We start from the raw sequence: 12,420 nt of genomic DNA, 5'->3' as shown, positions 1-12,420 counted from the left end.
ACATAAAGAGAATCCTAAAAGCAGCATGAGATAAACAACTTGCTACATACAAGGGAAACCCCATAAGGCTATTAGATTTTTCAGCAGAAACTTTACAGGCCAAAATGGGGCATGGCATTTTCAAAGTGCTTAAAGGAAAAACATTTCAAACAAGAATTCTCTATCCAGCAAGGTTTTCATTCAGAATTGAAGACAAAAGCTTCCCAGATAAGCAAAAATGTAAGAAGTATCACCACTAAACCAGTCCTACAAAAAAATACTAAAACAACATATTTAATCTAAAAAGAAACTGCACTAATTAATAATTAGGAAACAAAGAAAAATGAAAGTATCACTGGAAAAAAGTAATTATAGTAAATATATAATAAAGGTAGTAGATCAGTAATTTATAAAGCGAGCTTGAAGGTTTAAAGATAAAAGTAGTGAAGTTAACCAAAATTAGAATAGTTAACGGATGCATAAAAAAAGATGCAAAATGTTTCATCAAAAGTATAAAATGTAGGGGATATGTAAAAAGATAACGCTTTCGAATGTGTTCAAATTTAAGTTGCTACCAACTTAAAACAGGCTATTTACATAGGATGTTATATGTAAATTTCAGAGTCACCACAAGAAAAAAAAAACCCTATAGTAAACACAAAAGAAAATGAGAAAGAAATCTAAATATAATACATGAAAACTGCCAAAATACAAGGGAAGAGAAGAAGAAACAGAGAGGAAGTACAGAAACAGCCAGAAAACTATTAACAAAATAGCAATAAGTACGTACCCATCAATAATTAGGTGCAAGTGCACTGAATTCACCAATCAAAGGATAGAGAGTGGCTGAATACATTTTTTATAAAAGATACGTCTATATGCTGCTTACAAGAGATTCACTTCAGAAGAAAGGACACACAAAAATTTGAAAGTGAAGGGACAGAAAAAGAATTCAATGGAAATGGAAATGAAAAGAAAGCTGGAGTACATATACTCAGATCAGACACAATATACTTTAAAACAAAGACTGTAATGAAAGAAGGACACTACCTAATGATAAAGAGGGCAATTCAGCAGAAGATGTAACATGTATAAATGTAAATGCACTCAACAGAGGAACACCAAGATATATAAAGCAAATATTGATGGACTTAAAGGGAGAAATTTAAAGCAATACAATAATAGTTGGAGACTTTAACACCCCACTTACATAAATAAATAGATCATCCAGACAGAAAATCTATGAAGAAACATCTGACTTACATGACACATCTGACTTTAAACCAGATAGACTCAATAGATACATACAGAATATTCTATCCCAATAGTAGAATACACATTGGACAACTTGGGAGAAATTGATAATATACAATATTTCAAGACTAAATCATGAATAAATAGAAAATCTGAGCAGACTAATTACTAGTATTGAAATTGAATCAGTGAACAAAATTCTTTCAACAAAGAAAAGCCCAGGACCAGGCAGTTTCACAGCAGAATTCTACCAAAGATTTAAAGAAGAGTTAATACATATCCTTCTCAAACTATTTCAAAAAATTGAAGAGGAGGGAAACCATTCAAACACATTTTACAAAGCCAGCATTACTCTGATATCAAGACAAGGACACCACACACAAAAAAGAAAATTACAGGCCATTACCCTTGATGAATGTAAATACATAAATCCTCAACAAAACTAGTAAACTAAATCCAATAATGCATTAAACCAACCTCAAGTGGGATTTATTCCAGGGAAGCAAGGATGATTAAAAATCTGCAACTCAATCAGTGTTATACATAACATTAACAAAATGAAGAATAAAACTTACATGATAATCTCAATTGAGGCAGAAAAAATATTTGATGAAATTCAACATCCATTTATGATCAAGGTAACCTACAGAGTCAATGCAATCCCTATCAAAATTTCAATTGCATATTTCACAGAACTGAAACAAATTATTCTAAAATTGTATGGAACCACAAAATACCCGAGATAGTCAAAGCAATCTTGAAAAAGAACAAAGCTGGAGGTATCATGCTTCCAGATTTCAAGCTACACTACAAAGCTATAGTAATCAAAACACTATGGCACTGGCATGAAAAACAGAAACACAGATCAAGGGAACAGAACTGAGAGCCCCCAAGTTAACCTACACATGGATAGATAATTTTTGACAAAGAAGCAAAGGACATACAATGGAGAAAGGATAGTCTCCTCAGTAAATGGTGTTAGGAGAACTGGACAGCTACATGCAAAGGAATGGAACTAGATCCCTATCTTATACCATATACAAAAATAAATTCAAAGTGGATTAGGCTTGAATGTAATAATACCTGTAATACTTGAAGCCATAAAATTCCTAGAAGAAAACAAAGGCAGTAACCTCATTGACATGTCTTAGTGATGTTTTTGTGGCTCTAACTCCAAACACAAGGGAAGCAAAAGCAAACATAAACAAATGAGACTATATTAAACTAAAAAGCTTCTGCACAGAGAAGGAAACCATCATCAAAACAAAAAGGCAACCTACTGAGTGGGAGAAGGTATTTGCAAACCATGTATGTAATAAGAGATTAACATCCAAAATATATAAAAACTCACATAACTCAACAACAACAACAAAATCTGATTTAAAAATTGGCAGAGGATTGGAATAGACATACAGATGGCCAACAGGTACATGAAAAGATGTTCAACATCATTAATTATTAGGGAAATGCAAATCAAAGCCACAGTATCACCTCACATCTGTAAGAATGGCTATTATCAAAAAGACAAGAAATAACAAATGTTGGAGAGGATGTAGAGAAAAAGGAACCCTTGTACACTGTTGGTGCAGCCACTATGAAAAACAGTATGGAGACCCCTCAAAAATTAAGAATGGACCTATCACATGACCCAACTGTCCCACTGTTTGGCATTTCCAAAGAACGTGAAAACACTAATTTGAACTTACATGCACTCCTATGTTTATTGCAGAGTTATTTACAATAGTCAAGGTATGGAAACAACCTAAGTGTTCATCAGTGGATGAATAGATAAAGAAGATGTGACACACACACACAGTGGAGTATTATTCAGCCATCAGAAAGAATGAACTGCTGCTGTCTATGAGAACATGGATGAACCTTGAAGATTTTATGCTGTGTGAAATAAGTCAGATGGAGAAAGACAAATGTCATATCATTTCACTCATATGTGGGATCTAGAAAAACAAAGCAAATGGACAAGCAAAATAAAAACAGACTCACAGATACAGTGATCAGATTAGTGGTTACCAGAGAGGGAAGGGGTTGTGGGATGGCAAAAATGGGTGAAAGAGGTCAAACTGTATGGTAAAGAATGGTAACTAGAGTTGCAGTGGTGATCACTTTGAAGAGTGCAGATGCAGATGCTGAATTATAATGCTGTATACCTGAAATATATAGAATAATAAAAAATATATGTATAAATGCAAAAATTCTCAACAAAATAGTAGCAAACTGAATTCAACAGCACATTAAATGGGTCATACATCATCATCAAGCAGGATTTATCTCTGGAATACAAGAAATTTCAACATATGCAAATCAATAAATGTGATACATTACATTAATAGAATGAAAGGTAAGAATCGTGATTATCTTGAGATGCAGAAAAAGCATTTAACAAAATACAACATCCTTTCATGATAAAAACTCTTAAATTGAGTATAGTAGGAATATACTTCAACATAATAAAGGCCATGTAGTACAAGCTTACAGCTAATATACTCAGTGGCGAAAGATTGAAAGCATTTCCTTTAAGTTCAGGAACTAGGCAAGGATGTCCACTCTCACCGCTCTTATTCAACATAGTACTGGAAATCTAGCCAGAGCAATGAGGCAAAATAATGAAAAAAAATGTATTTAATAGAAAGAAAGAAGTTAAATTATCTTTGTTGCAGATAATATGATTTTATATACAGAAAACCCTAAAGGTTCCACCAAAAAAAAATGAAATTAGTAAATTGCGTGATATAAAATCAACATACAATGAAATACCTGAAAAAAGAATAATGAAAACAATTCCATTTACAATGGCACTAAAAATAATAAAGCACTTAGGAATAAATTTAAACAAGAAGCTGAAAGATTTGTACACTGAAAACTACAAAACTCTGAAGAAAGAAATCGAAGGAGATACAAGCAAATGGAAAGATAGCCCATGTTCATGGATTGGAAGAATTAACATTATTAAAATGTCCATACTAAAAGTCATCTATAGATTCAATACAATCTCTATCAAAATTTTAATGGTGTATTTCACAGAACTAGAACAAACAATCGCAAAATTTGTGTAACCCCCAAAGGCCCTAAGTAGCCAAAGCAATCCTGGGAAATAAGAACAAAGCCAGAGGCGTCATACTTGCTGATTTCAAACTATACTACAAAGGCATAGTAATCAAAACAATAGACCAGAACAGAATTAGAGCTCAGAAATAAACTATCCCAGTTATGATCAACCAGTATTTGACAAGGAAGCTACTAAGAAGATTCAGTGGAGAAAAAAGAGTCTCTTCAGTAATTGGTGTTGGGATAACCAAAGGCAGAAAAATGAAATTGGACCCCTATCTTACAGCTCTCACAAAAATTAACTTATAATGGACTAAAGGCTTAAGCATAAAACCTGAAACTGTAAAACTCCTAAGAAAACGTAGGGGAAACTCTTGACATTGGTCTTGACAACTATTTTTAGATATGGTACCAAAAATCAATAAAAGCGAAAATGAATAGATCAGATGACATCAAACTGAAAAACTTCTGCACAGCAAAAGAAATAATCAACAAAATGAAAATGCAGCCTATGGAATGGAAGACATTATTTGCAAAGCATATATATGATAAATGGTTAATATACAAAGTATATAAAGAACTCATATGACTCAATAGCCAGAAAACGAATCCAATTAAAAATAAAAGAACTGAATAGACATTTTTCCAAAGAAGACATACAGATGGCTAACAGGAACATGAAAAGATGCTCAACATCACTAATCATCAGGGAAATGCAAGTCAAAACCACAATGAAGTACCATCTCACACCTGTTAGAATGACTATCATCAAGAAGACAGATGACAGGTGTTGGCAAGGATTTGGAGAAAAGGGAACCCTCATGTACTGTTGATGGAAATGTAAGTAATGCAGCCAGTGGAAAACAGTATGGAGGTTCCTCAAAAAATTAAAAATAGAACTACCATATGATTCAGCAATCCCAGTTCTGGGTGTATACCCAAAGGAAATGAAAACAGGATCTTGAAGAGATATCTTCACTCCCATTTTTATTGCAGTTTTATGCACAATAGCAAAGATCTGGAAACAAACTAAATGTCTGTCAGTGGATCAATGGATAAAGGAGATGTATAAATATGCAATGGAATATTATTCAACCATGAAACAGAAGGAAATTCTGCCATTTGCAACAACACGAATGGACCTTGAAGGCATCGCACTAAGTTAAACAAATCAGAGCAAGACAGATGTGAAATCAAAAAAAAAAAAAAAAATCCAAACTCCTAGAAACAGAATAGAATGGTAGTTACCAAGGACTGGGATATTGGGACAATGGGGGAGATATTGGTCAAAGGGTACAAGCTTCCAGTTAGAAGATAAATTCTGAAGATTTAACGCACAGCGTGATAATTATAGTTAACAATACTGTATTATGTACTTGAAAGTTGCTATGAGAGTACATCTTAAATATTCTCACAACAAAAAGAAGTGATAATCTGATACGATGGAGGTGCTAGCTAATGCTATTGTGGTAATCATTTTGCAATATATAAGTGTATCAAATCAGCACATTGTACACTTTAAACTTACACAATGTTATATGTCAAGAATATCTCAATAGGCTGGACAAAATAATTGCAATACTAACATTTCTAAGTCTAAAGTTTGTGATACTTCAAAGTATCTTTAAACATCTCCACAGGAATTTAAATACTTTTGCAAAACACCTTTTAAAATCTAATTAATGTTACAACACAGTTTACTCAGTGATACACTGTTGGCAAGAAGGAGGAAGTGATGTATTAGTAATTTCACAAATTAAACTACAGAGTGTGGTAGTTTAAAGAAGGTTGGAAAATGTGACATTAACATATGACCTGAAAAACTAGTGAAAAGGCCAGGATTAGTGGATTAAGATAGTCAGGATGTCCCCAAGCTTTAAACATGGTCCTATATTCCTCTACCTTTTATCTGTATTATATTTATGTATGTATGTATGTATGTATGTATATGTGTGTATGTGTATATATAGATAAAATAATCCAGTGAAAAAGCAAGTAAAGATAGGCTGAATATTCAATGTACTAGTAAATTTCAAAATGAATGCTAGTTATAGCTATTTCTCTCCTCATGGATTTTTTCTTAAATACCAGAGAGATACAAGGAAAAATGGAAATCATGTATCTTATTTTAATTATTTATATTTACACTTACCTGTATGAACTATGGAGAAATTCGTAAAATACAGTTAAGAACCTGAGAAATTAAAAGAACATAAAATAAATTTTAAATGGACATTTGTTAAGCAAATACTTTCATGTTTTAAATACAGGAAAAGATGAGTATCAATGCAATAATTCATACAAATGATTATACAAATCACTAAACAATCCTACAGTGAATGTTGCTAGAAAAATTGATTTCCATTCTTCTGTGTGATAAATTCTTAATAATGTGATTTCATTTTAACCAAAAAAAAGGAAGTGCTATGAAAGCACACCCAAAGCAGTTTGTTTATATATTAATACAGTAATAATTTACATCCATGTATAAAACTGTTCTGTATTATGATTGCTCACATTGATTTAGGAAGTTCTTTAAATGGTTTCTTCTCATTTTCCAGGACATTTTAGTTTGGTATATTTTCTATATTATAAAGCTTTCTTGCCAAATTGCTTAGTGTGTGTATCTGTTTTTTCTAATGGAGAAAGCTGAGAACAGAGTTGTAGTTTTGTATTTGTGTTGTTGCCTTTTAATGATGCTTCATATAGTATTCCGATTCAGAGAGCTCTGTCCAGGAAGTGCTCAACCTGTGCAGGCTAATTGAGTGATGGGTTTGTATGGACATCTGTATAATTTTTTATCTAACATTAGGATAGAAGAACCTACTCCCTGTGGCATTAGAGCAAAAGACTAAGAGGGAAGTGGCTGGGTTCTCGACTCACTAGCTTCATGGACTTGAATAAACCACTTAATTTCTCTTGCCTCAGTTCTCCAGTATGACAGAATGAACCATTCTGCCCTGATTCAAGTACAGTTATCCCTCGGTATCCACGGAGGATTGGTTCCAGGACCTCCTGTGGATACTAAAATCTGCAGATGCCCAAGTCCCTTATGTAAAATCTTCAGATATGGAGGGCCAACTATACAAGGTTGTTGAGAGGTTCAACCAGGTTAATTGGTTATAAATTTTACAAATCTAAGGGATTTAATGAGGATGGGACTGATAAAGGAAATAAGGGCCTATGCACAGCAGGTATGCAACAAACATTAGTGGTGAGGCTGTCCATTTACCCTGATAGCAGGAGAGACATGCCAGAGCATAATGACAAAAAGTAAATTGACTGCTTTTGAAGTCCATCCTTTGTTAGGGTGGAATTTGTGATAGGAAACTGGTTTGCTTAGAGTGGTGTGAGTTGTGTGGGGTGGGGTGCAAATGACCTGCTACTTTTGTTTCCATTTTTGATTTCCAGGTTTTTGTGAGTTTCTCTCATCTTGTTTCCTGTTTTTCCTAAAAGCCTGAGTATATGAATATCTTTTTTCCTGCAGGTGTTAGTAACTTCATCCTTCCGGACATTCTCAGCAATCATTGCCTTTCATGTGGGTTCTACGACTCGGGTGAGTGATGTATTACCAAAAACGGAGATTATGATAGCAAGGGGCTTCTGTAGGAACACTGGTGTGAGATGTTCTTACTGGGATGTGGATCTCAAAAAACATACAATAAATTTTTACAGACTCAGTTAAAAAAATATAATCTACAGTAGAATTCTGTTAAAATTGGCTTTGTCATTAAACTAATGCCAGTAAACATCACCCCATACAACTGAGAAAGCCCATTATAACACTAAAAGAGTCTTAATATATGTAACATGACCATCTGCACACATATGTATATTATGCATTTATAAAATATATACATATACTTTAATTTTTTTATGTCTTAGTGTTTCATAATAAAACATTATATAAAAAAACCACTTTCTCTTTTTAACTCTTTACATATTTCCTGGTTAGAATCCATCTTTCTATTTAGAGTATCTGATTCTTATACTTAGTTTTGTATTATTTTTCTTTTCTTGGCAAAAATTATAGCTGCAGAGAGAAGTGACAGCTCACCCTCAGTGCCACTGCTGGGTTTCCTAGCAGCTAGAAGGACTGCTGCTCTCAAGACCTCCCCAGAGATTACTCTGGGATGGAAATTCTCAGCCTCAACTGGAGTTTAGCAACAGTAAGGAAAACCAAAAGAAGTGTAATTTTCCAAAATCAAGTTAACTAAGACTCCTGTCCTCTTATGTACTCACCCTCCCTGAAGGGTTACTCTCAGGATACTTCTTTAAGGTAACAGGAATTATATCAGAGAGAGAACCCTGCTACATTGAAGCCTGGGTGCTCAGCTCAACACAGCTAGGAAGTCTGGTGAGTTTAAATTTTAAAAGTAAAATTTGCACATGGAAGCTTTTCAGTGATTTAGGAAAAAAAAATCTTTCCTGGCTTGAAGTGTTGCATACCTCTCTCCCATTCAGAAAAAAGTTTTCTCAGACCAATAATAGCCACATATTTGCTATTTATTTTAACTAAAGCCTACACAAATATTTGACAGTTTTCTAGATTTCATTGCTCTAAATAGAGAATTTTAGGAAAAGATGTACATAATCACTGAACAAGTATTGATATCATTGCACTCATCATTTTTGGTAAACCATGGCTTAAAATTATAATAAATACAACCATCTTTGATCTTTCACCAAGCTAAGTATCCTTTGAACTTTCCCCAGTTTTCTTTTGCCTTGTTTTTCTTACCACTTAGAGGAGGGAAATTTGCTGTATATTAAAGTTGCTTGTTTATAATTCTCCCAGTTCTTATGGAGAGGCTAAGGATTTATATGTCATTAAACACATGTAATTGTAAGGAAATCTGTGGAAGTCAATGCACAGAGTGTAAAAATGTTACGAGTCATGATATTTCTTAAGTGAAACATAAGTATCTATAAAGAAACATCCCGAAGGGACACTGTATTGACAATTGTGCTTTGGGTGCTATGGAATTCATCCTACCTCTTGCTTTCATTTGACTCCTACAGTCTCTTCTCCATGGAGGGTTTCTTTAACAACGTTAAGTCAAATGATGTTATTCCTTGGATGAGAACCTTACAATAATGTCCCATCTCACTTAGAATGAATTCCAGACTCCTTACCGTGGTGTAAGAGCAGGGTTACCATGTAACTTAGCATCCAAACAGGACTCTTTCGAGAGTGAAAGGGGCCTTTACAAGTAGTTATGCCAGGGCAACAGGTGTCACCTCTGATTGTCCCAAGCAAGCCAGGGTGCTGCTTGGCAGATCTCATGTTCTATCAGTGTCCTCTTCCCTCAGTCCTCACTTAGCTCCAGCCACACTGACCTACTGGATGTTTTTCTGACAAGCATGTCCAGCCGCCTAGAGTGTTCTTCCCTGAGATATCTGCATGTCTTGCTCTTTTCAACTTAATCCTGGTCTCTACTCAAATCTCATCTATTCAGGAGAACTTTTCTGACTCCTTCCTGAGGTAGTGTCCCTCTTCCCCTGTTGACCCTTACCTTCTTACCTTGCCTTGTTTTTCTTCATAACACTTATAACATCCTGACATAATTATATATTTTTTGCTTATTTAATTCCTAAATTGGTTATGTCTCCCCCACCAGAAGGTAAGCTCCATCAGTGGACATACTTTGTTTCATTTATTGCTGTGTGCCTGGCATCTAGAACAGTCCTTGGCACCTAGCAGATATGTAATCATACTCAGTGAATGAACAAATGAGTACTGACATAGAAGAATAAGTTTATGGCTAGAATGGAGGCTGTTTTTAGAGGAAAGAGCAACTTCAGTTTACTTAATGGATGTTCATTAAGTGACAATGCTTGTAATCTAAGAAATAAATGAGAAGCACCAGGAAGAGTATTACATGATACAAAGAATTAGTTAAGGAAATTTTGTCTAAAGATGACATTCTAGATATACTGATTTACAGTGAAATGTTTTAACCACCTAATTATATTGAAATAATTTCCTCCCTGGTAATGCATATTTTATGTCTTTCTAATATATTTAATCCATCTGGGTTGCCTACCAAATGATGTAGTTCAACCTATTTTTTAAAATTTACTTCAAATTTTGTGGCAGTTACTAGATTTAGAAAATCCCTTAACAGATGTTGTATTAGAAGTAATAATGTATAACTATTAAAACACCACCTATGTACCAGGCATTAAGTGTTTTACAAATGTTATTTTATTTAATCCTCCCAGCAAACCTATATGATGTGGATATTCCCATTTTCTCCAGTTTGCATTGAGGAAACTGAGGCACAGAGAGTTAAAACAGTCTGACTTCAGAGCCCCTAAGTTGTTGCCTTTGCCAAATTGTATCATTTTGTTGTTGTTTTGGGATCACTCTCAGTTTATTATTCCTGTTAATCTCTGTATTCTGATAGAAATACCCTGAAAGTATCCCCTGATTTCTCTGGCAAATTCTAAATGTTATCTTTGGTGATTCAGTCTACTTAACCACTATCTGTTGTCTTTCCTTTAGCTTTTTATCACTGTGGATTTCTGTCTTGGTTATGTATTTCACGGTTTATGGTCTTTTTCACTGGAATGCCATCTTTTTGAAAGTAGAGACCTCTGTTTTGCCGGCTACTATATTACTACTGTGCAAGTGCTGGTATGTAGCAAATGCTCATAACTATTGGTTGCATGAATAAATAATGAATGAATGAGTTGTATTAAAACTGCCTTTTTTTCCTGTATGACTGATGTGATTCAGTCAGTCTGCCAATATTTATAAGCATCAATTCTGTGCCTAGTACTGTGCTCCATGTATATATATAGAGAGCATTTGCTAAATGTCAGATCCTCTTCTAAGCACTTTATGTAAAGAAACTCTTTCAGTTTCTACAATAGTTCTTTGAGGAGGTCTGCAAAGATCCCCCTCCCAAAAAAGAAAAAAAGTTAACACGTGACTCTTTATGTAGGGAGCTTTAAATCTAGTTAAGAAATAATACCAATGGAAGTGAAATAATTAGAAAACAATACAAGTTGATAATACAAGCATATAATTGTTAAACTGTGAGTTACAATTAAAGTTTGAGGAGGGGGAATATAAATAGATATTTCAGCTTTTAAAAGGAGTTGATACCTTATCTTGGTCTTAAGTGATGGGAGGAATTTGGATAGATGAAGGGAAGAAGAGGATGATTTTTGTGGATAGGACAACTGAATTTAGGTAGATGATCTTTGGGGCTTGGGAATAATGGTGTATGTCATTAGGCAGGTAGGAGGGACCAGATCATAGACAGCTTTGAAACTCAGGTGGGAAAGGCTAGACCTGGGGTGGCTGGAATCAGTGAATCACTGTGTGTGACTGTGTGCTTGTGTGTGTATGCATGTGTGTGTCATTTACAAAGCCAGAAAAATAAGTCTTTCCAGTCACTTAATTATGTGAATTAAATGCAATAAAGATTGTAAAGCACTTATCCCCGTTCCTGGCACATAATTAGCTAAATGGTAGCTGATATTATGACAGCTACTATTACTAACTACTATTATTATATACCTGGCAAAATTTGCCTTGAATTTTAACCTGGATAAATAGACTTATTCTGGGTTATTTATATCCCATCTATCTAATTTGTCTTTATAAAGTTGAATACAATTTAACTAGTAATAGTATTGATTAAGACAAACGCTCATGATGAAAAAATGAACAGACTCCACACATATTCCAGCAAAAAAAAAAAATGTTGTTTTAATGATACACCCATATTCAGAGTTAAAAAAAAATAATCACATGATAAAGTTTCCATGCTGTCAGCTACCTATATTTCATGAAAATGTGCTATGTGTCACTGTGGAAAGCAGTGTGGTATTTCCTCAAAAAATTAAAAAGTAGAATTACCATGTGATCCCCTAATTCCATTTCTGGGTATAGACCAAAAAGAACTGAAAGCAGGGTCTCAAAGAGATAATTTGTACACCTATGTTTATAGTAGCATTATTTGTAATAGATAAAGGTGGAAGCCACTCAAGTGTCCATCAGTGGATGAATGGATAAGCAAAATGTAGAATATATACGCAATGAAATGTTATTTAACCTTAAAAGGAAAGGAAATTCTGATATGCTACAATATGGATGAACCTTAAGGACAT

General features: G+C 34.1%; 1 protein-coding gene across 8 annotated transcripts in view; it reads left to right on the top strand.

Moving 5' to 3' along the window:
- The window catches only part of CCDC141 (coiled-coil domain containing 141), a 194,972-nt gene that overhangs the window by 4,314 nt on the left and 178,238 nt on the right, over positions 1-12,420 (top strand). For 5 of the 8 annotated variants that reach the window (XM_031451742.2, XM_031451741.2, XM_031451737.2 and 2 more), the window contains exons 2-3: positions 7,784-7,852; positions 8,330-8,653. The gene's annotated coding sequence lies outside the window, so the exon portion shown is untranslated. Of the gene's footprint in view, positions 1-7,783; positions 7,853-8,329; positions 8,654-10,819; positions 10,937-12,420 lie in introns of those variants that run through there. The other 3 variants (XM_031451738.2, XM_031451739.2, XM_031451740.2) reach the window with 3 other exon arrangements.

This window comes from Camelus dromedarius, chromosome 4, assembly GCF_036321535.1.
Source record: "Camelus dromedarius isolate mCamDro1 chromosome 4, mCamDro1.pat, whole genome shotgun sequence".
Classification (NCBI taxonomy): domain Eukaryota; kingdom Metazoa; phylum Chordata; class Mammalia; order Artiodactyla; family Camelidae; genus Camelus; species Camelus dromedarius.
This window is presented reverse-complemented; position numbering and strand designations above follow the sequence as displayed.